The following is a 25,499-nucleotide window of genomic DNA, read 5'->3' as shown; positions in this document are numbered from 1 at the left end:
AAATATTAATATTAATTCTAAATTTAAATGGATTAAATGCCCCAATCAAAGACACAGATGGGTAAATTGAATAAAAAGTCAAAACCCATCGGTATGCTGTATCCAGATCTATTTCACAAGCAACGACATACCAAGACTCAAAACAAAGGGATGGAGGAAGATTCACCAATTAAATGGAGAGCAAAAAAAAAAAAAAAAAAAAAAGAAAAAAAAAACAGGAGTTGTAACTTTCGTCTCTCACAAAATAGACTTTAATAGTAACAAAGACTAAAAGAAACAAAGAAGAACATTACATAATGGTAAAAGGATCAATGCAACAACAGGAGTTAATGATTATAAATATATATGCACCCAATACAGGAGCACCCAGATACATAAGACAAGCTCTTAATGACTTATAAAGAGACCTGGACTCCCACACAATAATGGCAGGAGACTTTGACACCACATTGTTAATATTCGATGGATCAACGACATAGAAAATTAATAGGGACATCTATGATTTGAACTTAGACCTGGAATAAGTAAACTTAGTGAATTTTTATAGAATTCTCCACCCCAGGTCCACAGAACATACATTTTTCTCAGTATCACATTACACCTATTTTGAAAGTGACCACATAATTGGAAAATTGGAAGTAAATCATTCTTCAGCATTTGCATAGCATTTCACAGACTTAAATGAAATATTGGTTGGCTGTTTGTTTGTTATTTTCTTCCCTTATTCCTTCCTGTCTCCGTTGTTAAGCACAATTATCGGCATAAAAGAGGTTTTTAATACCTATTTTTAGATTACATTCCAGCCTGGGCAATAGAGCAAGAATCCTGTTCTCTCTCCCCCTTTTTCTTTCTCTTTCTTTCTTTCTCTCATTAAAAAAAAAAAAAAGAAAGAACAGATACATCCTAGAGGAAAATGCTTTCACTGGCTACTAAAAATCAAATATATGGCATTAAAAAGAGACTCATGTTTCCACACTACAAAATTAAGTGCACTATCTGCTCGAAAGCTGCAGCAAAGTGTTATTTTAAGTTATATCATATTATTATGATACAAGGGAGGCAGGAAGGATAACAGGAGACTCTAAGCTTTCCCTGCTTTCAGTATCGGGGCATGAAAATCTGTTTTTAGTATCCCAGAAAACACCATTGTAATGGACTGAATGTGTGAATGTGTGTGTCTTCTCAATATTTGTATGTTGAAATCCTAATCCTAATCCCCAGTGTGATGGCATTAGTAAGTGGGGAATTTGGGAGATAATTAGTTCATGAGGGTGGAGCCCTCATGAATGGAATTAGTGACCTTCTAAAAAGACCCTAGAGAGCTCTCTTGTTCTCTTTCCACTATGTGAGACACAGTGATATGGCCATCTATGAACCAGGAAACGGACCCTCACCAGACACCGTGTCTTCCAGCACCCCTTGAATTTCCCAACCTCCAGACATGTAAGAAATAAATGCCTGTTGTTTACACCACCCAGTCAGTGTATGATATTCTGTTATAGCAGCCTGAGCTGACCAAGACAACAATACAGTTGCCAGATTTACTGGCACTTGGCTCCCAACTGGTATTAAGCACGTGGAAATGCAAATATGAGATTATAATTTATTGATGTAAAAGCCGAGGGGAGGAAGCCCTGGAATTTTCTAGCTTCCAGTTTTCAGGTTTACCCTTTTCAATAGTGCACTTCACTAGCATGAAAATGCTCATATTTTGAATAACAAAAGTAAACACCATAGCTGATACATATGTAATGTTTAGTAAGCGCCAGGAACTATTCTAAAGGCTTTATATACAATAACTCATCTAGACTTTACACCGACCCTATGAGTTAGTTACTATTATTATCCCCACTTTACACTTGAAGAAATTGAGGCACAGAAAGGTTAGAAACCTTGCCCAAGGTCATGCAGCTAATAAACAGTATCTCTGGGAACCATATAGATAATATGATAAATAAAATGGAAGGTGAAGAATAGACTAGCCTGGGATAAGTGTGATTTGTTAATATTCTGGTTTTTGTAATATGTAGGGAAGGGAGCTATGATTATTTCCAGTCATTCCTCCGTCCCTTTTTCTCAAGAAAGGGTCCATTTTGCACAAGCTGAGTTCTTTGCTTGTTCAGCACCTTCACCAGCAGAGGTCCACTCTGAGCTCTGACACACCATTTATTTCCTGGAAGGATACCACAGAATGGGCAGGGAGATAGCTCAGCATCTATTCTTCCAAAGATACTCAACAGATCTTCCAGAAAGTACAACAGAGATATTTAAAATGATAGGGAAACATTGTTCATTTTGCTCCCTGCCTTTTAAAAAATTGGTATTTTCAAGATTTTTTTCACAGTTATTGAATAAGTTATTTTCACAGTTATCATTGGTGAGATGTAAAAGTAATTATCTAATTTACAATCAGACAATTACATTTACTACACAGGCCAGAAAGGGCTGGCTCTGGGCAAAATTATTTGAGGATGAGGAAACCTGAAACACATTCTATCTGATCTCCTGACTTTATAGGTGAGAAAACTGAGGTCAGAGAATGCAGGTGATTTACTCCAATTAGGAAATTCTGTTATGTGGACTCCTAATCCAGAGCTATTCAGAACATACATATACACTACACATGGACACACTCAATAGAGACACACACTGACATGGATGGACTCCCACATATACACACACATACGTACACACCTGCATAGTCACACACTCACAAAGATACACACAAGCACAAACACAGACACACATGGGCATGTACACATGAAGTGCCCCACTTTCCTATGAAGCCATATTTTCTGCCTAAATTCTTCATTAATAATCAGGTAGTTAATAGCACTACCCTTCCCTAAGAACATTTGCATTTTAATAGATGTCTCCAGAAAATAAAAGTGAAGGTCTAAAATAAAGAATTTTAATGGTGTAATTTCAGACAGAGAGTCAGAGATTGAGTGCTGGCCCAACGCCCTTCAAGTTGCTTCTTTGAGGAGGCTTTTTTTTTGTCCTTGGGACCACATGTGTGTATATGCAGGAGTCTACGGGTGCTGGTGTTTGTGGACATGTCTCCTACGGGTGTGTGGGTCCAAGTGTAGTGTATATGTATGTGTAGAATTTTCTAATTTGAGCAAATTACATGTGTTCTCCAGCCTCAGTTTTCTCATCTGTAAAATCAGGAGATTAGGCAAATATTCACTAAATGAACATTCTTGAAAATATGTTAACATATCTTCTCAATCAAATTTGGCCCCAACTCCTATTGTCAGAGTTTCACTTTCCCCCACATACAGCTCATTTAAGAATAATTCTTAAAATAATTGTTGAATACAAAAGAATAATGTGTGTAAGTTATGATGAAATTGTTCATTTTTCGCTATTTTTCCTCTTCAAGAAGACAAACTGACTTGTAGCTGTGGCTGTGGTTTCCAGCCAGCTGGGTTTGTCTTACTGCTAAAAGGAGACTATAATTCTTTCCCCCAGGATCCTCCTGTTCCTTTCAGGTTCAGAGCTCAGCTATGGATGGAACCCAAGTGTGGCTTTCCCATTTTTAACATTGAAATACAGTGTTCATTATAACAAAAGCTTCTCGTCCATATTGCAGGGTTCGATATAAGTGGTCTGCCTGGCCCACACATCACAGCTTCCTTCATATTGCAACGATATTGTAATAGCTCAGATTGTACATTGAGGTCAAACTCAGCTATTGATCTATTTAAACATAAATACTACAATTAATTAGAGACGGGCTTGGACTAAAATACCTGACCTTTCTGGGTTCTTGAGAGTAGCACTGGAATAACTTCATGTAAAAGCTAAAAATCCTGAGACGGACATTTTCTACTCAAAATTACTTCCAATAAATGACTTCACGGGGCTGGACCAGGGATCTGCTTCATTAGTAGTCAGTGTATTCCATGAGTTTAGCATGAAATGACCGTCTCCATTTACACCAAAGAAGTTCAGGGTGGTTGTGGAACAGGTTGGTGAGGAAAGGGCTTGTTTCTTGAAATATGTATACGCCAAAGTGGAGAAAGACAAACAGGAATGTTTTCCACTCGGCTTCCAGCCGCCTGGAGTATCTGTCAGCATTTGAGGAATGCTGATGTAATTGAGCACCCACTATGTGCCAGCCACTGTTCTAGAAGCAAACAAGATACAGAAGCAAACAAGATAGAGAGTCTGCTCTCATCGTAAATTCTTCATTAATAATCAGGTAGTTAATAGACTTACCCTTCCCTAAGAACATTTGCATTTTAATAGATGTCGTTTAAAGATGCTTGCACAGGGTAGGGAGATGGTGCTCCACACCATCCAGAGAACTGCATTCATATTCCAGTTTTCTTACCAGAAATTCAGGAAGGGACGAAGGCAAAGGTAGACACCAGGCTCTCATAGAGGCCCCTCAGTGGTGAGTGGGGGTGGGGTTGGGTCCCCTAGCTCTCCATGCATAAAAGAGCACATGTGTATGTTCACCACGGTGGCACCCATGTGACTTTCACTGAACTGACAGGCAACTCCAGTTTTTCATTGTGGCCAGGAAGGTCCCACGTGATGTGGCCCCTGTCTGTCTCTTCCATTTCATTCCACTCCTTCGTCCCCTGCCTCGCCATATTCTGCTCCATTGGCCTTTTTTTTCTGTTCCTTGAATGCGACAAAGTTTCTTCTTTCTCAGCTGGTGCTGCTGAGTGGGACCGTGGAACACTATGCCCAGATGTTCTCAGGGCTGGCTCTTCCTTGTCATCCCATCCCCAGGCCTCAGTTCACCTGTCTTCCCTGGCCAGCCTCTCTGAAGTAGCCTTCCTACCCCGTCCCTCTCTTTCCACAATTTTATTTTCCTCCCATCAGTGTGTTCCTGAGATACTCTTGTTTGTTTTATTTTTTTGTGTGTCTTCTTCCATTACTCTTGATGAAAGCCTGATGAAAACAGTGAACCTGTCTGTCCTTTTCACATATTTGGCACATAGTAGATGCTTAAGAGTTACTTTTCATATGAAGAAAACAATGTTAGAGTTTTAAGGAGTGCAGTGAAAATTTCCTTCTCAAAATTTTTCTTCCTTATTATTATCAGGCAGAATTGAGATTTAAGTCACCAATGTATTATACCAGTTGACAGGGCAAAGATGGCTCTGGAATGACATTGGCTATGGGAATAGAACCAATGTCTTATCTTTCCAGACTCTCTAGAGTCTCAAACGCAGGCCATCTTGGTGATGTTTCGAAGTTACACTGAGTTCCCAGTTCTGTTCATCAGGCAGCCAGGCACAAGACACCTGGATGAGCAGGCAAGAGCTGTCTGCTCTGGCAGCTCTAACTCAATTATTTCCAAGGCTTGGTCTAAACTCTTGCGGAAGCTCACCTGTTGAGAGGCTGTCTCCCTTGTGCTCATACTTGGAGCAGCATAAACTAGTCTTGGCAGAGAGGCTATCCCTTAAACAGTATTGGAGTTCAGGTCTCATTTCGGGCTAAATGGTGGTTCAAATGTTGGCTCTGTCCTTATTTGTATTGTAATCTCAAGTGAGTTACTTAACCTTACTAGACTTCAATATTTGCAATTTGTATAATGAGGTTAATATAATAAAGTTGTTGCAAAGCTTAAGTGACAAAACAATATAAACAGGTAGTAGTGGGACTATCTTTTGAGTTGTCTCCCTTTGCACTCTCTCATCATTCACTCTCAGCTTAGAGGTCACCTTCTCACTGAGGCCTTCCCTGACCCAGACTAAAATAAAACGCTGGCCACACATCTCTATCCCAGCACCTGTTTTGGTCTCTTAGCAGCACAATCACCAGCAGAAAACCCAGTTGGCTAGTATGTTTATAGATCTGTCTGCCCCTAGAGGATGAGGGCAGGCTCTCTATCTTGCTTGCTTCTATATCCTCAGGGCCTAGAACAGTGGCTGGCACATAGTGGGTGCTCAATTAATGTTTGTTGAAAAAAACGATTGAATGTTCTGGCTGCTTCACATACATCACTTCTGTTAATCTTGACAATTCGGCAGAATATTATTGCCGTTACTTCAAAGATGGTGAAAGTGAAACTGAAATAGCCTTAAAAATGTCATAACCTATAATATTTTTTGGGTACTCACTACAGGTCAGACACCAAGCTAGGGGATTTTCAGTCGTTATCTATTTAGGAAGAGAGGCACGTGAAGGGGGGATGAGCCTAAAGGACATTTAAGATTGGCCACTTCTACTCTGGGCTAGTTAATAATTTTAAATGAAAATTACTTATTCAGATGAGGATCAAGCTTTCTTTTATCCCAAAATGTTCTGAAACCCTACTTCCATCTACATGGAAATTGTTTTAAGTGCAACACAACTGGAATGGCATCAGTTGCAATTGTATTGGGCTGCTGGTAACAGAAACCCACATACAGGGCTTTAAATACTGTTTTTTCAGCTATCAGGAAGTCTGAGGGTAGATGGTGCAGGTGTGCTCAGTAGCTATGTAATATCAGCACCTCTCAGTCCCCTAGTACTTCGCTCTGCCTGCCTCAGTACCAGCTGCTTCTTCGTGCTTGCTGTATCAGGGCTGCAAGATGGCTGCTGCGTCTCCAGGATTCACATCCACATTCTGCCAGCCTCGAATGAAGGCTAGAAAACTGTTATTTGGTTGGGCACTTTACCTCCCAAGGAAGATGGTTGTCCATCGGCTGATAAGATGACCAATTACTTTTAAATAAACATCAGATAATCAGAGATTAAAATGAGTTAGGGGAATAATATTCCGTCTTTGGTGCTTCAAATTACTGTGGAATCAATTTACACTGAGTCCCACAAAATACTTAGAGTTCTTCAAATATGTTGATAAGTGCTCTTTAAATCAGATACTTTCGGATATTTGGAGGAACGATAGCAAGCTTTAGCTGTTTTCTGAAAATTTGACTGACTCTAGGATCTAGAGTCACCTTGTGCCATCCACAAGGACTCTCCACCTGAATTTAGCTACCATAGTGAAAATCCAACTTGAAAGAGTGTGACCTGGAATAAAGTATTCTCTATTCTAAAGGAATACTGTAGCACAGTCCATGAGTGTTGGTAGATACTATAAATTGCCTCTCCAATAGCCATCTCCATTCCTTCTTCCCTGCAACATAATCCCAGTCTGTTCCATTATTGAATTAAAGATAGCTTAATGCTTGGAGGTCTCCACCACAACTCCAAGGAATGAAGTAGGAGGGGTGTAAATCAGTCATGGGAAACTCCTTACCACTGGACAATAACTGATCTACTGGGGGAGGGGAGGGTGCTGCCCAGTTCTGGCCAACGAGGAGTAAAAGAAATTTTCTTGTGGTGGTGGGGGTAGGGGGTAGTTTCATTCCTTAATAAACAAAATTGTTAAGAAGGAAGTCCTATTTCTTCTGGCTGTGAAGGCAGATATGGCATTAGAGCTGTACGGCCATCTCAGAAGGTATCAGTCCTAGGACAGTCAAGTTGCTGAGCCAATCCAGGAATCTACAGACCTCCGGATTTCTTGCGATGTGATAAAAGTATATCCCCACTTAAAATATTGGAGTTGGTACCCCATAAATATATATAATTGTTTGTAATTAAAAATAAAATAAAACTTTAAAAAAAAATTGGAGTTGGGTTTTTTTCTTTCTATTGCTTGCAGCCAAACACGATTCTAACTCATACACATACTCTACAGGCACTTGGGGCTTTTTCTTACCAAGTTCTACACTTTGTGACTGTGTACTTGACTTCAGTGTCCAATTCTGTCCAATACGGCTAATAAAAGCAGCCACCTCACTGATAGAGGTGAGGGTGAAATAAGCAGTCCGTGCAAAGGGCCATCGCTCATCCTGTCACATTGGAAGCTGTCAGAAAGTGTTAGCTACCACTATTATTCAAAAGCATTTGTTTTTAAAAATATTTTGAGAATTGTAAAAGGCTGGCTGATGGAAAAAGGAAAAGGAGCAAAAAAGTCAGCAATGGAAGTGCTGTTGGCAAGAAGACAAGGGGGCTGGAAATGTGGATTAGAAAACACCATGAGACTGGAACAGCTACGAAACCTGACTTGGAAGGCCCTGGGAGGAAATGAGGGAGCAGAATAGTAAAGGCGAGAGAGGGATTTGCATTGTGAGCATGTTAGACTGTGCTACAAAACTGAAAAATAGGCAAAAGAGGGCATACACTTATGATTAAGGGTTTGATGGGGATAGGATCATAGACAAATGTGATTGTTTCATTCAGTCCAAACTTGGGACAAATGCATGAACATTTTTGCTATACTTTTATATCAAAGAGCTCTGTACCTTGTTGTTAGAATGAAATATGTGCTAAAATAAAACAAGAAAGAAAAAAACACAAAAACAAGACACAGACCAAGAGAGAAAGGAGGCCAAGTGTGACATGAAAGGCATGAATCTTTGCATCAGCAGGATGGAAAGGTCGCCTGGAGCCTGAGGATCACAGTTTGTGGGTGTTCTGTTCTGCAATAGTTAGGGTTAATGCTCCTTGATTGGCATTGCTCACTGAGAGATGCTGCCTCGCCTCCAGATTCTCACACAGGATGCAATGCAACATCACAAATGGATCTTTTCCAATCTTAACTCATCCCCTCCAACCACAGAGCAGCAAGTGTGTTCATCTTAAAGATGGTCCAGCAAAGGCCTCTTGCCCCAGTGGAAAGAATACAGATATAACTCTGGCCCCCTTCACTTTAGGGCTCTGAACATAAACACTCAAAAGATCTCAGACACAAATCACTACTGCTACCAATCCAGACAACTGGAACCTGACCCATTTCTGAACTGTCTTGGGCACAAAGCACAGGGGGTATTTCTGCTGGATGTACATACCAATTGCATTTCACATTAGAAATCCTCAAGAAAAGCCATTCTCTTGGAACTGAGAGTCGTGTATAAATGTATACATGTTTTTGAGTCTTCTTTATATGTTTGTTCAATGGAAGAACTCCAGTTATTACTAAATATTCCTTAGCCTGTATATTATGATCTGAATTTGTTCGTTTTTTTCCTGATCACTCCTTGAGAACAAATATATGACTTTATAAGACTTTTGTAGGCCAGGAATATTTAATTTGGCTGAAATGAACCCCACCTTTTTTTATATGTAGCAGCATGAGTGTGTGTATGTGTTTGTGCTTGTGTGTAGATGTACGTGTGTGTGTATGTGAGTGCCCAGCCGTCCATCTTCTCTCACCTGGCTTATCACTATAGTCTAGGGTGTCCTTGACTCTGTCCTTCCCCTGCAAATCTATCCTTCACACTGTAGTCAGAATAAGCTTCCTAAAATGTAAATCTTTGTACCTGCCTCTTCCTTACTTAGAGACCTTCAAAGTCTTGTCTCAGGCTAAAGTCCAAGCTCCAGAACTTGTCAGTCAGAATTCATGCCTGTTGTCCCAGTATACTTATTAATAGCATCTCCTTTCACTCTCAGAAGTGTTTAGATTTGGAAGCTATAAATGATAGAATATAAATTCTGTGGGCACCTACTTATAAGGCCCCAAATTATCTACGCTTAGCCTTCCCTACTTCACCTTTCTATTCTGTGCTCCAGATAGTAGCATCTGTGCCACAGCAGGCAATCTCAAGGTGGTGTGACAAGCTGAGGTAAAGAAAGTTTAGGGTACCAAGGAAGGCCAAACAATGAGGACCTGACCCTGATAGAATTGGGGATAGAGGAAGGTTTCCCAGAGAAGTAACTTCTGGAGGTAAGCAGGAATTAGCCAAGTGATTGGAGTTGGAGGAGGAAAAATGTTTTAGGCAGGAAAAAATTCATATACAATGGGTCTCAGGCAAGAATCCAGTCATGCAAACCACTTTGAGATCTGTGAATTTGCCGTATTTTCTCTTGCTGGAGACCCACTGTGCATGAATTTTTTCCTGCCTAAAACATTTTTCCTCCTCCAACTCCAATCACTTGGCTAATTCCTGCTCATCTCCAGAAATCACTTACTCTGGAAAATCTGCCTATATCCCCAATTCTATCAGGGTCAGGTCATCCTTCTTTGGCCTTCCCTGGTACCCTAAATTTTCCTTACCTCAGCTTGTCACTGAGGTAAGGTAAGGTAACAGGGTTATATATCACTGCCTGTTGTCTTGCACCTTGCAAGGCTTTATGGAGTACCCTTGCCTGCCCCAGTGATGATAGGCTTGGCCATATGACACTGTAGCAGATAGAAGGGAATGCAATATGCCTTAGGATTGATGGAAGTCTTAGAAGCCTTGGTGCATTTTCACCAGAACATTTGCTCCTCCTTGGCCATGGGAACAGCATATCCCATGTAGGGATTTCTTCATCAGCCTGGATTTCAGAGTGAAAAGACATGTGGGCAAAGTCACAACCAGCATTATAAAACATGAATGAATGAAAAGCAGTTGCAGATGTAAAACACCTGAGATTTGGGGGTTGTTACTGCAGGATACCCAATAACCCAGTGAAGGCTGACTGCCCTGTGTAATCTTTTTTATTCCTTGGCACAGTAAACAGCCTGAGGTCAGAGAGCACATCTACCTAATTCACCCTTGTATCAACAGTTTCTAGATCAGAACTCAGAACTGGACATTCCTCATTACGTTTTGTTCAATAGAAATACAGATGTGTAGATTTTGCTTTCTTGAATCTAGATTAAATAACAGTTTTTGCCAGGTCTAGATTGGTTACATCTTTGTGGAACATTATACTTCTCACACAACCTTCCCATTTACTGCTTAATTTGATTTTCACATACAAGTAGGTAAAATAAAGGAGGATCACCATTTTATAAATGAGAGAATTGATGTCAGAGAGACTTTTACTTCTAAGATTACACAGCTATTTAGTAGCAAAGAAAGAATGGAAGCTTTTACTTTCTGGTGCCTAGTTCTGGGTTCTTTTCCATCCTATGCTTGAACCCAATCCTAGAGAAAACAGAAAATAATTATTCCTCTTTACCCAAAGCTGTCTTGGTGTCAGCTTTTTATCTGCTCACCATGACCACTCTTAGCGGGAGATACAGTGACACCCATCATCCTCTTTCTTTGGGATTGGGGGGGCAGTTAGCCAAAATGTCTTCTCTGTTTTGAAAAGAGACCATTTAAAGAGCAAAAAGAGAGAATCACCCAAATTTAGTTCCTGTCTGGTCTTTGTAGATTTCAGGTACAAATTCTGGGCTCCCACAGAGTGAATGAGGTTTTTTGTTCTACATAAAGGTTGTGTTCAAGAGAACAGGCTCCAGTCTGCCTCACCAACCCAAATTCTCTTAAAATTTCAGTAAAGGGTCTCTCTTATTTTGGGTGGCTTATTTAAGTCAAAGCTGATCCTTAAGTGTCACATCTTCCTACAGCAACAAATACTTATCGATCACCTCTATGCATAAGGCGTTATGCTAGAGGGGGCCGAGTTAATTTTAAGTGCTTCCTAATTGCCCTCTCAGTGGCTGAGGTTAAGATAATTCTTAATCAAAACCTTTGCATCTGTCTTTACTGAGAAAAATGTAAGGGCAGTTCTTCTCTACTTGACTGCACATTAAAATCACCTGGCGAGCTTTTAAAAATAATAGTGCCTGAGTGCCACCTCCTGCGTTCTCATTTAATTGGTCTGGGATGTAGCCTGGACATTGGAATTTTTTAAAGTTTGGCAAGGGGATCTTATATACTGTCAAGGTTACAAACTGCTGCATTCAAGAGAGTCCCATCCCCACATTTCCTCTTATAAAGTAGTGATCAGAATCATCAGTTCAAACAATGTTAAATCCCAAGATCCTTCTGACCTAATTCATCAGTTGGATTTGATACAGGGTTGTGGGGTGGAAAGAGACCCCACAGAGGAGGTCAAGAGATCTGGGCTCCAGATAGGGCTCTCTTCTACTGCTCCCCAGAAATGCGACTTCTTTAGACTTAAATGCTCTGGATCTCAGCTTTCTGACCTGAAAAATGAAGGAGTTAGACTAGATCAGTGTTTTCCAAACTTTTATTACCAATGACTACCTTTTAAGCCCCCTTGATATAGTTTGGATGTGTGTCCCCACTCAAACCTCATGTTGAATTGTAATCTCCATTGTTGTAGGTGGGGCCTAGTGGAAGGTAATTAGATCGTGGGGGTGGATTTCTCATGAATGGTTTAGTATCATCCCCTTGGTGCTGTCCTCACAATAGTGAGCAAGTTCTCATGAGACCTGGTTGTTTAAAAGTGTGGCACCTCCTCTCTCTCTCTTGTTCTTGCTTTCACCATGTGATGTGTCTGCTCACCCTTTGCCTTCTGACATGATTGTAAGCTTCCTGAGGCCTTTCCAGAAGCAGATGCTGCTATGCTTTCTGTACAGCCTGCAGAACCATGAGGCAATTAAACCTCTTTTTTTAATAACTTACCCAGTCTCCAGTATTTCTTTATGGCAATCCAGTAACATCCTAACACACCCTTCTTCCCAAATGAATGTTTTTAAGAAAACTACATCTAACAAATTTCATCTGTGTTAATTAACATCCCCCCCGCCAATTAAATAAATTGAAGGTGCTGTCAGAAGTTTAAAGAAGGGACCTGGTGCTTAAATCCTTCTACAGATTACTTTTCTTCTCCACATTTTGACTAATCCTGTGTAAATGCAAAGTACTATTGAATGGGCATCAAATGCTATCCTTTATCTGTCTTGGAAAACATAGCTGAGAGGCTCACTGGGTGCTGGGAATGGTGGGGCCATCCTCACTTGCCACCTCCACTGTCACTCCAGCTTCAGTCAGTGACCTTCAGGGAAGCCAAAGGACAATGGGACTGCTCAATGTTCCTCTTTGAATAAGCATAGGCAGCTCCAGAAGGAAGCTGTGACAAGAGATCCAGCCTTCAATGAGACAACATTTAATGCACTAACCCTGCTCGACCAAGAGATGAGGTCTGGGAACATCAGGCCACCCTCATCAAGCAGATTTCTCTCTCTCATCTCTTTCTGTGAAGAGGGCTAAGTAAGGAATGGAAGGAGGGGTGGAAGCTGCCTCCACAGCTTTCTGTAGGAGAGCTGAAGTTAGCAGAAATTTTTTCCTGAGGACTACTGGGAGAATGCAAGAAGAAGAAAAAGAATGGACTCCTGTGATAATCCTTACCCATCAGAATCTCCAATTAATGTAAAATTGCCAGTGTTATCATTGAACAAACAATGTTTAAGACTGAAGCAAGAAAAACTGGTGTATTAGCTGCTGAGTTTTATTAGGGATAATGTTGATTGTTAAGCTTTTTTGAAAAAAAAAAAAAAACACTAAAAATAGCTTGTAGATTCCATGATTGGCTTTAAAATTAGGTAATGGAAACTGGTGGTTGGGACTGCTGAATTAGATAGTTCTAAGGTACTTACAACACTAAAAAACAAACATTCTGTTATTTAAAAACTCATAGACTAAAGGGCTTTTTAAAATTTTTTGTCAATGTCAAAAAGGAATCAATATTAAAGAAAAAGTACAGAATTTTGTTTTAACCAATATGTATACTTTGAAAGTGCTCAAAACCAATTTATTGGATTATGGGAGGTTAACTTTTTAGGAACTTGAACTGCACTGTGCATTGTTTCAGGCAGACCACTCAGAGAATCCTAGGTATGTGGAAAAAGCATTCTGTTTTAGCCAAAATTCTTTTGTCAACTCATCTTAAGCAACTAGAGTGGATGTTGAAAAAATAAAAATCTGTGTTAAATAATACTTTCTTATACCATGCTAACTTGTGTTACTTAATGGCTAATTCTTTCATTTGATGAATATCAATGGTTCCTGCTTTCCTCAAAACTTATCTTGTCTCTTGCCTTTTAAGTACTATGAGACTTCACCATTTCACTTCTTCCTGAGAAGTAAGGGTGTAAATCTTTAAAGAGACTAAATGAATCCATGCTGATACTCATGAGCATCTCTATATTGAGTGTGCCTGGCAGGTAAAGCACATGTGTGGTGGTGAAATGGGGCTGACATGTCAATTTCCCAGCCGTGCTTGACCTCACTTCTCACTCAGACCTCCCTGTTCCCACATGTCGAGAATCACTCCTTCATGCTACGTGACCAAGCCACAGCTGATCAGACCAAGGGTAGGTGGCTAACTTAAGGGTAACCAAAACATTAGTTGGGTTCAGCCAGATTTTTCCTTACAATTTGAATGAACAGACACAGACACAGTAATCCACGAGTGGTGTGCCTGAGATCTCAAAAGTCACAGTCAGGGCCAAAGTTGACTCCAGCCTAAGTGTGAGCTGAAGTCAAGAGGAAGCAGAAATTATAAGCCCTGCAGACAAAGGCAGTCGGCAAGAGAATGGGTCTTCTGCAGGAAAAGATGAAAATGAGAGACTACATAGACCAAGAAAGAAGCAAGAGCTGTAACCTAAAGACTTAACAATCCAGCTAAACTTGTAACTTAAACTCTACACAATTCCTCTCAAACTATATCATTTCCATAGCTCTTTTTTAAAAACTGAAGCTCACTTTAACCAGTTGCTGTCCCTTGTAACCAAAGTACCTTTGTTAAAATGTCTAGTGGGGAAGAGACACTGTCACCTCTGCTGCAGTGAGAGAATTATCTGGGGTTTCAACGTTTACCTTTCTCAGCCTTCCTTCTGCCTGTTGCCTGTATCCTCTGTTGTTTCAGACAAGTAAGGATGGGCTTAAGCAAAACATACCAACCTGTTTCTCTACAAAACTATTATAAAGAAATGAGAAAAATATTTTTATTTCCTTATCTTATGAGTTAAGAGGGTACCTCCAATACATAGGTAGCTATGCCTGGCTCACCTACAGCCCACATGATTGAACAAATATTTAACAATCAAATATTTAACAATTTATGTGCTCAGAATATAAAACGAATAAGAAAACATTTCATACCTAGAGAAATGTGTAGTCTGAGAAGACCCACATATTCTATTAGCTATTATCATCATCAAAGTCATTCCTCACACTTTCATTTAATCTCATTATGCATCCTATAAGTGATTTGTGGAAAATCCTATTGAAATGCAGAGAACTGCGTGGGTCATTCTGGTTGAGGAGTTGAGGACAGTTTCAGAGAAATGAGAGGAAGTGATTTAAAGTATGTCTGGAGTACCATGTTGTCCAAAGTGTGCTCTGTGGAACATTAGTTCCATGAAATATAACCATGTATAAATATGAATGGATGGATGGATGGATGGATGGATGAATACATAGGCAGACAAATAGATCCATGAACAAATAAGCTTCAGAAGTTCTAGGTTAAACAAAGTTTACAATTTCTTTACCATAGGCCTTCTCAGGAAGGGTTCTTAATATTTGAATGTAAATTTTGAATTTCCGAGAAACATATATAGCATTGACCAATTATTGGTTTACAAAACTCTTTTGTTCTTTGAGCATTTTACAGGAAGCAGTATTTTTGCATGTCAGATTAAACAAAATGAATTTTGCCCTTTTCTTGTTATTCCTTACTCCTGTTATTTAGAATAGTTAGAATGATGATCATTATGCAGTCATGATGACATTTTAAACATCATCATTTAGAAGTGCCAGATGTAGGTGATGGGGAGGAAGGCAGCAAATCACACTACCATGTGTGTACCTATGCAACAATCTTGCATGTTCTTCACATGTACCCCAAAACCTAAAATGCAATTAAAAAATTAAATTTAATTTAAAAAAAAGAAAGGCTACAGAGACAAGACTTGTTTATAGATTTCTAAAATTATCTATCAATAGTTCTTCAAAACATTTGTTTTATCATGTACCCCAGAACCTAAAGTACAATTTTAAAAAATTTGTTTTATTTTAGTAAAAGAGTGATCCAATCTGACTTAAATATAAAGAAAGCTTCCCCAGGTTTTTGGATAATACTTTATCAAGTTGCTGAAATTTCATCAAAATCCTTTCAAGAACAGCAGGCAGGAAGCGAGGCTCAATAAACCTTGGAGATTCTGCGCCATGTCAGTGTGCAGAAGCGCTGTATCCTGGGTTACACATGCCTCATTGCCCACCCTTACTGTCAGGTTGCCATTAGCGTTCTAAGGTTATTTCCACGGTCACACAACTGGCTCCAGCTCTCCACATCCTGGGTGTTGTTTGTTCAGCACAGATGAGAGAAAGCTCTTGCCTCAGAGCCAATAGCAATTCAAAGTCCTGACTGTCTTATGTCTCAGGGTGTTTAAATCCAGCTGCTTAATCTGAATCTTTAGTGCTTTTCACCAGCGTGTTTGTTTTTCTTCTTGCTAATTTATAAGAGTTGAAATGACCTCTTCAAAAGCCTTCATTTGAGGTTTCATTAAAATTCTAGGAAGTCTTTCATTTGCTTGTTCCTTCACAGGCATTAATTTGCATGGTCCAACATAACAAGAGGGTTAAGGAGAACATGGAACTATTTCACACAGCATTTCACTCGTAACCATTGCTGCTGCACAGACCAAATCAGCTATGTGGGCCTATGACGCCATTGACCAACAGTCCGTGTGTCTCTCCTGCCATATTTGATGTTGGTTATTAAAGAGAACACTACACTCTGGAAAATTACTTATGACAGCCTTTTCCCCCTACACTGAACAAAAGTGGGAAAAAAATGGTTAACAAAGAAACCTCTGTAGAAATCTCCTTAGCAATTTGATTCTAATGAAACTTTACTGTTTTTACGTTATAGTTTTCATATCTTTCATAAGATTTTCCGTAGCTACTACAGCAGTCAGTTTTGCCCATTGAAATATTGAAATTACAACCCTTTGACACCTGAACAGCTTTGCCTCCCCATAAATTAGGAGTTTTCTTTCCAAGATAGCTAATTTATTCTTCCTTATAACATCCTATTCTTGTTTTATAATCTCTTCTTCTTGTTTAAGAGATGCAATTCTTTATCTCACTGGAGATTTTTAATCTAATTATTTTACATTTCTCTTCTGACTGCTTTAACTGTGTTTCTTTCTATGTGGGTTTTTTTTTTTTTTTTTACTTACTTTTTTGCATCTATCCTCTCTCTTTTCTTCATGACACTGACTTTCCTCAAATACTGATGCTTCTTGGTTGTGCACCAATTTTTTTTGCAATAGATTTCTTACCAATATGGCAGCTTCTTGCATTGCATTGCTACCTAACCTTTATATTTTTTCATAGAGATACTGTTAGTTTATCTATAAGGGTCCACTGATACTCTTTAGCTGTTTTTGGCCCGGTGTGTGGGAGGGGGAGGGCATGTGTTGCAGTGAGTGCTCAGTCCACCATCTTGTTCTGTAAACAATAAACAAGTGTTAATTTTAGTTACTTTTACGCACACTCTTACTTCCCTGGGAAATACTATTCAGAAACTTAAAAAAAATATTCAGAGCTTTTCCTGGAGGCTTTCAGGTTCTATAGTCTTGGATTTGAAAGTCAAATCTTTCAAGTTTGATTTTTGCTAAGGCATTCATTTACATTCTCAAACATCTGTTTATTGAATCTGCTGTGTGTTTTGGAATCATTCTTGGCTACCAGTCCTGACTTTAACACTAATTAGGATGTGTAGCCTTCAGTTCATTTAGTCTCACTTTCCACGGTTAATGTAAAGATGAGTTTTGTATGAAAAACAACTACCAGAGTGTCTAGTACACAGTAAACGCTCAGGAAAAAAGAAAGGAAATAAAACACTTTATGCTTTTTTGCCCACATATCAGTGAATTTCTGTGCTTTTTATTCATTTTTGTACATGTAAATTTTCATCTGGTATGATTTTCCTTCTGCCTGAAAAATTACCTTTGATATTTTTAATAGAGAAGATCTCTTCATAATGAACTCCATCAGCTTCTGTATGTCTGAAAAAGGCTTTATTTCATCTTCATTTATAAAAGATACTATTTCAGGGCATAGGATTCTAGATTGACTGTTTTATCTCTTGGTCCTGATTGATGTGATCCACTGTCTTCTGGCCTGCATTATTTCTATGGAAAGTTTTCTGTCATTCTTATCTTCATTACCTTGTAGACAATATGTCTTTTTTTCCTCTGGCTGCTTTGAAGATTTTCTCTTTATCACTATTTTAAAGCAGTCTGATTATTAGGTGACTTGGTGAAGACTTCTTTAAATATCTTGGGTTTGAAAGTTAACTGAGCTTCTTGGATCTGCCAGTTTACAGTTTATAATTTAGAACATTTTCATTCATTATTTTATCAAATACTTTTTACTTCTACCCCATCTTCTTTTTTTTTTTTTTCCACATTGAAAAATATGGAATGCTTCACGAATTTGTGTGTCATCCTTGCGCAGGGGCCATGCTAATCTTCTCTGTGTCATTCCAATTTTAGTATATGTGCTGCCGAAGCGAGCACCTACCCCATCTTCTAAAACTCCAATTACATATTTTCCAGTTTCCTTGAAGTGTCTCACTGTTTACTGATGCTATATTAATTTTAGTTTAGTCTTTTGTCTCTCTATGTCTTATTTTGGTGAGTTTCTATTTCTATGTCCTTGAGTTCTCTAATCTTTACCTTACTAGTGTCTAGTCCAATGTTGATTCTGTTAAGTGTATTTTCCCTATAAGACATTGCAATTTTCATCTCTAGTTGTTCAAATTATATATATATATTTTTACTTTCCTCTGCTTAACTTGCTTATGCTTTTCTCCATCTCTTTGAACTTAGGGGTTCTAGTTATAATTGTTTAAAAATCCCTGTTTTAGGTCTCTCTGACCTTCTCTGGCCCTCATCTCCCACTGTCTTTCTCCCACAAGGCATTTCATAGAAACCAGAATTCCTCTCTCCCAAGGTAAGTCATAGAAACTAGAACTCGTCTCCTCCAAAGCAAGCCATAAAACTTAGAAAGATCATACTCTGACTTACTTCTCCTAAAAGTACATCACAAGACCCTCATTCCAGAGGGTTCTTCCCATAGCCAGGGAGAGGAATGTTACGTAGAGAGGCCAAGTAAAATCTGAGCAGACAGGCCTTGCTGAGTTCCCTTCAATTGATTACTATTAGACCATCCTCGTTTTGTCCAATCACATTTCCCCACAGCGATCCACTTCTTTTGTCAAACTTAGCATAAAAGTACACTTTTTCCTGGGTGTCTGTGGGTCTTCATTTCTGAAGCCTCCCATGTCACATAAAACTTCATTAAATAGGCCAGGCACGGTGGCTCATCCCTGTAATCTCAGCATTTTGGGAGGCCAAGGCAGGCGGATCGCTTGAGGCCAGGAGTTCATAACCAGCCTGGCCAACATGGTGAAGCCCTGTCTCTACTGAAAACAGAAAAACAAATCCTCTCAAATTTTTTAAAGAAATTTGTTATGCTTTTCAAAAAATAAAATAAAGTCCTTGCAAGGTCTTTCCACTGTGGCTAGTGAGAGCATGAATGAATCCTGGTCTGTTCCTTTCCAGTTGTCCTTTCCCTGCCTGTGATAGTTTCTTCACTTGCGTTCACTGATCAGCACTCACTGAGAGACTCAGGGGAATACCTGCAGACCGCTGGATGTCCCTTCTGTGTGCAGCTTTCTCCTCTTAGTAACTCTGTCCAATTACTAAGGCCAATTACAATTGGCCTTCCTTAATTCTCAACTCACCTCCTCAACTCAGAGAGACCTCAAGGTTCTGTTTTCGGATTTCCTCTCCCTGCAGAGTGGCCTGAAAACTCTCTCCAGGCAGTAAGCTGGGGCAGTTACAGGGTTCACCTTGTTTGTTTCCCTGCTCTCAGGGATTGTTACACCGTGCAGCCTGTTTCTTGTTCTCTGAAAATCATTTTTCCATATATTTTGTTTGTTTCATTAGGGGTTTAAAGCAGTAGGGTAAATCTAGTTCCTGTTACTCCATATTGGAAATCAGCATAAATGCTCAATAAATCATGATTATTTTTATGTTTTACCTTAATGGTGTGCCTGACATTATATTTGGCCCTATGGATTTAAAGACGTGTAAGATAAAACTCCTATCTATATATGCAATCTTTGTCTTTATTCATCTGAATATCTCTACATTTTAGTATTCTGTTTCCTTTTAAACCAGTAAACCTATCCTAACCAATACATTTTCCTGTGTTCCTTCTAATCTGTCTTTGTAACAATTATTTTTTAATATTTGCATATTCTTTCATCGACTAGATGTACCTAATTTACTTACTCATTCACCAATCTCTGAGTAATTTGGTTGTCTACAATTTTCTTGGCTACAGATAAAACCAAAATCTAATACCTTGTGTGCATATGTCTGTGTTAAGAAATCACTAAATTAGGTTCCTCTGAGATTTGCAACAAGCAGGTAAGCCTTAATAATCTTATAAAGTGAGAGCTCTGCTTGTTTTGCTTGCAGTTTTTTTCCTTTATTTCCTCCTTCCATTCTGTCTCCCTCTCTCTCTGTCTTATTCTCCTTCTTTCCTTCTCTCCCTCTTTTCCTTCTTTCTTTCTTCCCAGTGAGCATTTATTGAACACCTTCTATGTTCCAGGCACTATGCTGGTGCATGAGGTATAACTGTGGACAAAAGCCAGGATTCTTGCCTTAGAGGACTTATGGTCAGAAAGAGGGCAGACAGGAAATTAAATAAATAAAACCAATACATAATAAGTGCTCTGACAGCGCAAATTCATTTGAAGAATTCCGATAGAATCCATCCACACAAATTCCACATATCACTCAGAGGACAGTAAGAGATAGGAGGGAAGAATACACAGGCACTCTGGCTAGCCTCTCCTTGCCAATGATGCAGTGCAAGAACGAGCAGGGAGTTGAATATCTGACAGGCCTGGGTTTGAGACCAGGCTCTGCTACCTGCTAGCCAAGTAAGCAGGGGAAACTTAATTAACTTGGTTCATTCTGATTTTTAACATCTAAATAAGAGTCATAATTCATCAAAGGGTGCTGTGAGAATGTATGTAAAGTGCAAAGCACATAGTGGGTGCTCAGAAAATGGTAGCTAATATTCTTATTAGCTATTTGATATTGGGCAAGACAACTCCTTGGACTTCAGTTTACTTATCTGTAATGAGATTATGTGGAAGGTCTGTTTTTAAAGTCCTACAGAGGCAGTGCGTTTGCACAAATGCCCAAAATTGTCTCTCTACCCCATTTTCAGTGACACGCTGAAGTTTGTTCAGAATGTCTTCTGATTCAAGTAGCTCTTCCTTATCCCTCCTCTGGACTCTGAAGTGAGACTATTCTAAAATTAAGTAGGATTCTTCTTTATCTGCAAACCAGGCAGTCATTTGGAAACAGCCCACCATTTGCCAGCAAACACCTAGAAAGTCTGGCATGAACGTTGGGTAGTGGTTCAGGTTCAATTTAAAATGAATAAACCAAAGTTTTATATCAAGGAGAAATATTAGCATACCAAATGAACAAGCAAAAATCAAACATCAAATATTTCTCCAAGTAGAAGACATAGAGGGCATTTCAGGTCAGCTCCAATAAGAATGTAAAAAATAACTTAGATATTTAAAAATTATCTGTGTTCCAGAAGTAGCAACATTAAAAAAATTTCATAAAGTGAGAGCTTCTGTGCCATCCCAAGCATAAGTAAGATCCATCTCTCATGAAATATTCTGGTGGCCAAAAAAGCAGAGAAATATGTAAAATGGTTCTAAATTGTATTGAGGCAACATTTGATTTGAAATCTTCCCTTCCTGGCTGCTGAACATTGAGGCAAAGCTCTTCCCCATCATTTCTTTTTTGCAAGTGTATTTTTCTGTTTCCTAAATTCCAGGCTATATATTTCACAAATTCCAGGTGCTCTGCCTGTGTTATTAAGAACAGTAGATACTGGGGAGAACTTTATGAATCATCAAGACCAATCTCTTTGCTTTACAGATAAGGAAGATAAAGATCAAGTTTAAAAATAACAATAATTCTCAGTGCATGTGAATGGAGAGAAAGATGAAAGAGAAAGTGAAAAGTGAAATGTTCCTAAGCCATCAGTCACACTCAAAATGTTCTAATTTGTGAGCTATTGGATTTGTGCTGCTGTTAGGAGCAGAGGAAATCACTTTTAGGCATATTTGGTCAATATCAAGTGTCAGACCCAAAATCACATGTTACTAATTACTCTTTAATCCTCAGAGCTGGGATTCAAGGTCTTCAACACTGCATACTAGCCAACTATACTGATAGCTTTTTAAAAAGTGGGTTTAGAAACTTTAACAAAAGCTTAGCTTACTGCTAAAATGAGACACTGCGTTTTCACTGCTGAAAATGAGACAAACTGGCATCATGTGTCTCCTCATATGATGCATTGAGATGGACATAATTCTACTTGTGTAGAATTCCTGCTCAAAATGTACGACCCAAACCTAATCATGAGAAACATCAGACAAAGCCAAATTGAGGGATAATATACAAAATAACTGACCTGTGGTCTTCAAAGATGCACATGTCATAAAAGACAAAATAGTAAAAGACTGAGGACCTGTTCCAGATTAAAGGAGACTCAAGAGACATGATAAGTAAACGTAATGCGTGATTCATGACTGGATCTTGATAGGACTGGAAAAAATATCATAAATACCATATTATTGGAACATGTATTAGTCAGCTTTGGCTACCAGAATAAAATACCATAGTCTGGGTTGCTTAAGCAACAGAAATTTTATTTTCTCACAGTTCTGGAGTCTGGAAACCCAAGATCAGGGTACCAGCAGGTCGTGTCTGGTGAAGGTTCTCTTTCTGACTTGCACCTTTTGGCTGTGTCTTCACATGGCAGGAAGAGACAGAGAAAGCTCTCTTGTGTCTCCTCTTATAAGGGCACTAAGCCCATCAGACCAGGACCCTACTACCCTCATGGCCTCCCAAAGGCCCCCTTGCTAAATACCCTTACACTGGGGGATAAGCCTTCAATTTATGAATTTTAAGCAGACACAATTCAGTCCATAACAGTAGGGTTAATAAAATTTGAATATGGGCTAAATTTACATAGTAGTATTGTGTCAATGTTAAATGGAATTTATAATACTGTGGTCACGTAAAAGAACATTCTTCTTTTCAAGTCATATACATTAAAATATTTGGGGACAAGGAGAATTGTTGTACACAACTTACTTTCATATGGTTAAGAAAAACAATTAAAGAAGAGTGTGTGTATGTCTGGGGGGAGCAGATAAAGAGGGAGGGAGAATAATGTAATGGAGAAAAAAGGTAACACTTGGTGAAGATATGTAAAAGATTTATAGGAGTTCTTTATACCAGTCTTGTGATTTTCTTTAAATTTCGAATCATCTCAAAATGAAAGTTGGGTTTTGTTTTGTTTTTGAGACGCAGTTCTGCTCTTGACGCCCAGGCTGGGGTGCAATGGCACTCTCTCAGCTCACTATAACCTCCGCCTCCCAGGTTTAAGCTATTCTCCTGCCTCTGCCTCCTGAGTAGCTGCTATTACAGGCACCCACCACCACACCCAGCTAATTTTTTTGTTGTTGTTGTTCAAAATAAAAGTTTTTAAAAGTTCACCAGTATCTTTTCAGGGTAGGCTGGGGGACAGGGTACAGGGTTTAAAAGAAACACACATACACATGGAGGTCTCCAGCTTGTGTCCTGATATGTTACCAAGAGCAGAAATTGGGAGGCAAGGTGACGTAAGATTGAGGTTGGTCCTCAGACTCTTGGACAGATGACTGGGTAGTGGCTGATTTGCAAGCAGACCCTCTCTAATTTTATTTCACTAACATTTCAAATTGCCTGCTAGTGTATCTACAAATCAAATGGACAAAATGACCTCTTTGTTAAATTCCCCATCCTTTTAAGAGAGTCATATGTAACTGACACTCTCAGTACTATGTGTCATGTGCCAGGCACATACCAACTCATAAAAATGTCCTAAGGCATTAATTATCACAGCTAAGGAGAGTAAAGACAGTGGTTCCTGCTAATTGTCAAAGTCCCCTGTGTGACTGCACACTGCCACACACACAGTCGGAGCTTAAGAAACACGAATTGGTGATGAAAGTTGCCATTCTTCTTTCTTTGCAGGAAACGGCAATGATTAAGTTGGAGGAACACATCAAAAACCCCCATGCCAGCTCAGGCACAAGCACTGCGACAGAACTTGGATCCCGAGCAAGTGGTGGATGCCCTGCGATAGTGATCAGCAATTCTGTTTGATTTAGGAAGTGCTAATCAATAACAAGCCCAACTTGGAAAACGGCACTGGCTTAATCATTTTGCATCTGGTACCCAGGACTGACACACCCCAGCTGGAAGGGAAGCAAAGAGGCAGTGGGAGAGAGAGGGAAGTAGAAGCGGGATATGTGGTGGGGAGACGCAAAAAACAAGTTCATGAAAACCGAGTAAACATTTCTGGAGTTAAAAATTGTTTCAACTTTCAAAGACGAAATCTCACCCGCAAGTGAAAGACATGACATAAATGCAAAGGCAAGTGAAGATAAACAAAAGGCCCCGCTCAGATGTTCCCGAGGTGATCCGTCATTGTCAAGGAATTCTTTACACATCATAATGCTTCCGAGCACCCTGCCAGCTTGTCTCACATACTATTTCTATATCTTACAGGATTTTTTTTTTCTTTTCTCCAGTAAACAGCACTTTACAACACAAGGTTTGACTGTAATTTTCATCAAACTGCAACTTGTGCAGGTTTGTGAGAGACACATTATTACTTAAATCCAGCTGTACTGTTCTTTTACCTTCAAGGGCCGTTCCCTTGATACATCCTGTCAGCTGAGGGTGGCAGGATAACAATTAGCTTGCAAATCCATCCAGTTAAATTAACAACAAAGTGTAGGGGGATTGGATGCAGAATGTGTTCAAACTCCCTTCCTATGTATTCGAGGTGGGCTCAGCCCTCCTCCCAGACACAGGATCCCTGGAGGCTGGACTCTGGGGGTTGGTGACGGAGGGGAGAAGGCAAGATGCAGTCCCAGCCCATGGGCTTTAGCTGTGAGCCATCCTCGTGGAGGCAAATCATCCTCGTGGAGGCAAATCTGTGCTGAAAACCAGTCTGGCTGTCTATCCGAAGATGCTAAGCACTCACAGAGATGCAGGTCCAGGACAAGGCAAATGGGTGGAAAATTGAGAGCAGAACACTCAGCAAGACGTTCTGAACAAAAGGCCAGAGGTAGAGCCTCCCAAGACTACAGGCTCATATCTTCGGACGCCTCTGACATCACTGAGAGGGGAGGGGCAGAAGGGAGGAAAGGAGAGCTTTTAGGGGCCCTCAGGAAGCCAGGATTCTGATGAAGGAAAAAGTATTGAACTGGCTAAGTTTTCTTGGCTACTTCAACATTAATATTTTGGGGCAAGCTAATTTCTCTTTGTAAAAATAAAAATGGACTCAATATAATGATGACTCTTTTGGCAGTTTTCTTGGGTTTTGGTCAGATTGTTTTCTTGATTTTTTTTTCTCTAAATCAATGCTTTTCATGAATAACAAGAAGATCTAAACAAGTAGAAATGACACTAAAGATATCAGTGTACACCCATCAGATTGTCAATGGAACTCTCATTCACCGAGGAGGGGATTGGAGAGCTCCTGGACAATTCCTGGTTTATCGAGGTTCACTCATTTATAGAGCAGTCCGGTCTCATTGGATTATAAACATGATGAGATTTTATTCCCTCTGATGAATGCCCTAACTGCACCATGTTGAGTCTCCCTGCCAGCTGAGGACAGGCTCTCTTA

At 39.5% G+C, this 25,499-nt stretch overlaps 1 non-coding gene across 1 annotated transcript; it reads right to left on the bottom strand.

Moving 5' to 3' along the window:
- Nucleotides 1–18,116: 18,116 nt before the first annotated feature.
- On the bottom strand, nt 18,117–18,223 carry LOC135276015 (U6 spliceosomal RNA). Its single transcript, XR_010343581.1, has one exon. It is a non-coding gene; the product is annotated as a U6 spliceosomal RNA (small nuclear RNA).
- Nucleotides 18,224–25,499: the final 7,276 nt, after the last annotated feature.

Source organism: Aotus nancymaae, unplaced genomic scaffold, assembly GCF_030222135.1.
Source record: "Aotus nancymaae isolate 86718 unplaced genomic scaffold, 86718_ANA_hifiasm-v0.15.2.pri h1tg000019l, whole genome shotgun sequence".
NCBI lineage: Eukaryota > Metazoa > Chordata > Mammalia > Primates > Aotidae > Aotus > Aotus nancymaae.
The sequence above is the reverse complement of the archived record's forward strand: the minus strand, read 5'-3'. Positions and strand labels throughout refer to the sequence as shown.